The 4,800-nt window shown below is 37.9% G+C and overlaps 1 pseudogene; it reads right to left on the reverse strand.

The window, feature by feature from the left end:
* Positions 1–700: 700 nt before the first annotated feature.
* Positions 701–819, reverse strand: LOC113660373 (annotated as a pseudogene).
* Between the last annotated feature and the right edge of the window lie 3,981 nt (positions 820–4,800).

The following is a 4,800-nucleotide window of genomic DNA, read 5'->3' on the forward strand; positions in this document are numbered from 1 at the left end:
ACGTTTTTCAGAGCATTCCAGAAATGCCAGGACGCTTGGTTCAACGTGGCGGAAACATTTACATAAATATTTTCCTGGCTTTAGACTTCTGTTTATTTCTGAAACGATCTCCTGGATTTAAAGAAAACAGTTCTCAGTCTCGGAGCTTGTACTTAGTCCGGATCAGTCGATTAATCGTTATCTAATAATACATGGATTTATGCAATCAGGGAAATAATCCACTAAATACTTTGAAGTAAGTATTCTGAATGAAACTTCTGTGTACTTGAAATCATATTAATTCTCCTTAAATATATACTGTCGTTAAGAATCCACAATTAACGCGTAATTGTTTGTTAACCTGCCAGTAAGTAATCCTGTGTTATCGCAATAGTTCTTTAAGAAATACAACATTATACAAACTACAAACTATATGTTGACAAAAATTAGTTAAGTGACCCTGCTGACAAAACCGTAATGCCCCTTTTAAAACCCATTGCTTCTTCTACATCAAATTAACGCCTTTACCGTTAATATTACGACAATTGTTCAGCATTGGTTACTAAATTATTAAGCTTTCGTTCGCGTTGCTGTCGAATACATTCTGGAGTAATTCCTGAAGAACTTGACAATTTTTTTTAAATAAACTAGCCTCACTCACTCATTTTCTACAGCTTATCCGAACTACCTCAGGCGTCATCGGGCATCAAGGCACCAACCCATCACATAGCACCTGGTATTCCCAGGCAGTCGCCTATCCAAATACTAACCAGGCCCGACTCTGCTTAGCTTCCGAGATCAGATGAGATCGGGCATTCTCAGAGTGGAATGGCCGCAAGCTAATAAAGCTAGTAAGAAGTTTTCATGTGTAATTAAGCAGCCATGATGAATCTGTTGAAAACCCCTGAAGCATGAGGAGAACATGCACGAAGAATAGCCGACCGCACAGTGATGTGAGGCTAACATGCTAACAACGCTTAGCATTTTTCTGAACGTTCTGATAACATTAGCAAACAAGGTGTCTTCCAACGAGTAGATTGTAAGCCAATGAGTAAGTCTTGAAATGGAAAAAAGTGCTCAGTCAATATTGTGTAATCAATACACACACACACACACACACACACACACACACACACACACACACACACACACAGAGCCTTTGTCTTGTTCTGTTTCTGCTTGGTCGCTGTTCCGTGTCAAATGAATTACAAGATATGACAAGAGCCCTACCCTAAAACAATTTCCAACCGGACGTCACTTCCAATGAAGCCTCACGATATGAATTTTCCGAATCAGAATCGAAGAGCCAGAGAGGTCAGCGGGAGAGAACAATGAGGAAAGTTCATCAGGGCTCAGCCACCTCATTTGTGTAGCTGAGAACAGTGCAGCTGTTGTCGAGTCTCTGCTATCTATTGTGTGCGACCTGGAGCTCGTTACAAAGGCCCCACATCACCCCTGGGATGGAAGGCTACTGACCCAGAAACGCCTCCTCTGACCTTCTCAGCAATATGGGCGCTACAAAAGCGAGATTTAATTTACATTTACATATAATACGTTCATCAGATTTATCTGCTCTTGCTATACAAATGGTTTTTTGGGGTTTTTTTAGTGTGTGTGTGTGTGTGTGTGTGTGTGTGTGTGTGTGTGTGTGTGTGTGTGTGTGTGTTGTGTGTGAATACACTTGTGGCTTCTCTCCAATCGCTTGAGGTAAGAATGCTAAATTGGCTATAGGACCTGGTGATTACCTGCAATTTCACAGCTCTTTTCATGAAACTGAGTGCAAAAGTTTGCACCTCCTATGGCACTACAATGAAAATGAAATGTGGGTGAAATCTGGAAAGTCAACAAGCTGAAACATCGATAGAGAAGAAGAGGCTGATGAGACCTATATATGGTGGCAAACGGATACTTTAGTACGGATGTGGTATATAATGCAGTTTAGCATAGAATTAGAGATTGGATGGATCGACAATATCCGTGACGCTTGTGGGTATGTGTATCGTGACATACTGGATCTTACTGTATAGCAGCTTTGGGTTCTTTTGGACCTCAGAAAATGTAGCAGCTTATTTATTTATTTATTTATTTATTTATTTATTTATTTATTTATTTATTATCTACTTCAAATAAAAAATAAAAATTACCTAATTTGCACAGGTTTGGGTGGTGGGGGTACTTTGTTGTGTCTATCTATCTATCTATCTATCTATCTATCTATCTATCTATCTATCTATCTATCTATCTATCTATCTATCTATCTATCTATCTATCTATCTATCTATCTATCTATCTATTCACTATTCAGTCACATTTTTTTCTATAGATAGATAGATAGATAGATAGATAGATAGATAGATAGATAGATAGATAGATAGATAGATAGATAGATAGATAGATAGATAGATAGATAGATAGATAGATAGATAGATAGATAATGAATGAATGAAAGATTATCTATCTATCTATCTATCTATCTATCTATCTATCTATCTGTCTATCTATCTACTGATCAGTATGTACTGTATGAATGCTTCACCTTAAGGTACTGAATTACAGTATATATATATATATATATATATATATTGACAAATATATGAATATTTGTCATTCATTGTGCAACAGTTTTTATTTTAGTAATAATGCAGACTACAACTAGGAGCACTTTAACTTTATCCCCTTGGTTTCTCATCTTCATAAAGACAGGTCTTTCTGTCAGAAAGTTAATACCAAACATCGCTGCAACATGTGTCCTGACCTTTCTGAAAGCTGGAGTTTCTGTTTTGATATGCTCCTGATAGCAAGATGGCCTGGTCTTTGCCAAAGAAAAGGTCACGTTGACTGTTCACATTAGACACACACATTCAATTCATCCTCAACAGATCGGCCTACACACACAGGGCACTCTGGGAGGTTTATATTGTCATCAGTATACAGCCACTTCAATCTTATTTAGCAGTATTTACTGTATGGTCGGCTCGTATGATTCGATCCGGTTCGATTCGGTTCAATTTTATTTGTATAGCGCTTTTAACAGTGGACGTTGTCTCGAGGCAGCTTTACAGAACAAAAAAAAAACATAGTAGAAAAAGTTTGTTATATAAAGATTAAAATTATACAAAAGTTCCAGATTCATATTACACTTATATTTAAATGTGTTTATATTTATCCCTACGAGGAGACTGTGGTGAAGGAAAACTCCCTTAGATGGAACCAGACTCAAAAGTGAACCTCATCCTCATTCGGGTGACACTGGAGGGTGTGATTATAAACTGTTATAAACACCAGAGAGTGTTATTATGAATAATGTCCTTTCTACAGTCAGATACAGTCTGATAATTGTGTATTGATGAGGAGGTTGTCGTCCTCAGACACCACATGGAGTCGGTATCTTCTCTTAGAATGTCTGAAAGCTTCATGAAGCAGAATCCAACTGGAGCTGGAACATCTCTAGATACCTCAGGATCCTCACAGGGTTGATGCCTCTTCTTACTGAAGGTCTGAAATCTTCACAATCAAATAAATTTGACTGCACACACACACACACACACACACACGCACACACACACACACATTCATTGATCACTTTATTATCATTATTTAATCAGGGAACAACATCTGATAACTGTTATAAAGTAAGAAGTAAACAAGAACTTGTTTCATGGATATTCCACTGCATTTTATCCATTTTTTAGAAGCATTTAATCAATGATGCCGTTTAATAATGAATGAGAAAAAAATGCAATCGTTGCCAAATAGCTGCAATACAGGAGGAATAAATCACTTTCATGCTGTTCTTAGACAAACGATCGGTAAATTCGTGTCACTGATTATTTTCCTATAACAGCACAACCCCAAGGGTTTTAATCCTGATCAAATCAAGCTGTAACACGCTCGCCGAGATTACGCTAGACACGGTGTCTCGGGTTGAAGATACAGTACACTTTCTTTTCTCCTAAACTGTATCCAAGGAAACAAACCCCTGAAAGGGGCATGTCATGATGCTAGAAATAACAAAATCTACTTTTCACATACTGTATATCCCTCTCGGTCCTAAACAGTAAACGCTAATTCATATAACAATTACATCCTCTGCACATTTATTATTCCAAATATAGACATCTGTTTAATAAGCAAACATCCGGCGAGGGCTTGTGCACTGATCTCATTCATCAAGTCTGGCAGATTCAGCTCATTTACCCTCATAAGATGGAGTGATTGTGAGAAATTTAGGGCATGGCTGATGAAAAAAAAAAGAGGTAGTCATGCATATGGACAGCTTTCTGTGGGGGTGGGGGGAGAGTGGGGGGTTTGTCAAAGTGGCATTGATTGATGAACCCGCTGAACATCATGAACTGAGAATCAGTGCGAAAGGAATTATAAGATAAATAGCTTTAGCGAGCGAAGTCGAAAACCAGGCTGTAATTACAAAAACGGTGCGATTTCATCATGAGCTAAAACTAACCCTGTTATTAAGCTTACAGAAGTTTTTATTCATATTTGCCTCTTTATATTATAATACAACCACATGCAGTATTTTATATAAATATATGTAATCGCGCCAAATTAAATCCTTTACATGAAACTCTGACGTCTGTCGACCTGGAATCCTCTGTGTAGAACAGATCTGGGGTTAAGTCGAGCCCACGGTTACTGTTAGGAAACTGTGGCTGTCAGACTGCGTTATGTCCTCAAAAAGATATCAAATGCTTGTTAAATGCTTGTACAATGACACGTTTGGCATCTTTATGCAATGTGGCGCTCACTCACTGTCCTGTGCTTCATCAAATCCTGTAGAAAAGTTTATTTCACACTAAATACTCT

The sequence above is a fragment of the Tachysurus fulvidraco genome, chromosome 1 (genome assembly GCF_022655615.1).
Source record: "Tachysurus fulvidraco isolate hzauxx_2018 chromosome 1, HZAU_PFXX_2.0, whole genome shotgun sequence".
Classification (NCBI taxonomy): Eukaryota; Metazoa; Chordata; class Actinopteri; order Siluriformes; family Bagridae; genus Tachysurus; species Tachysurus fulvidraco.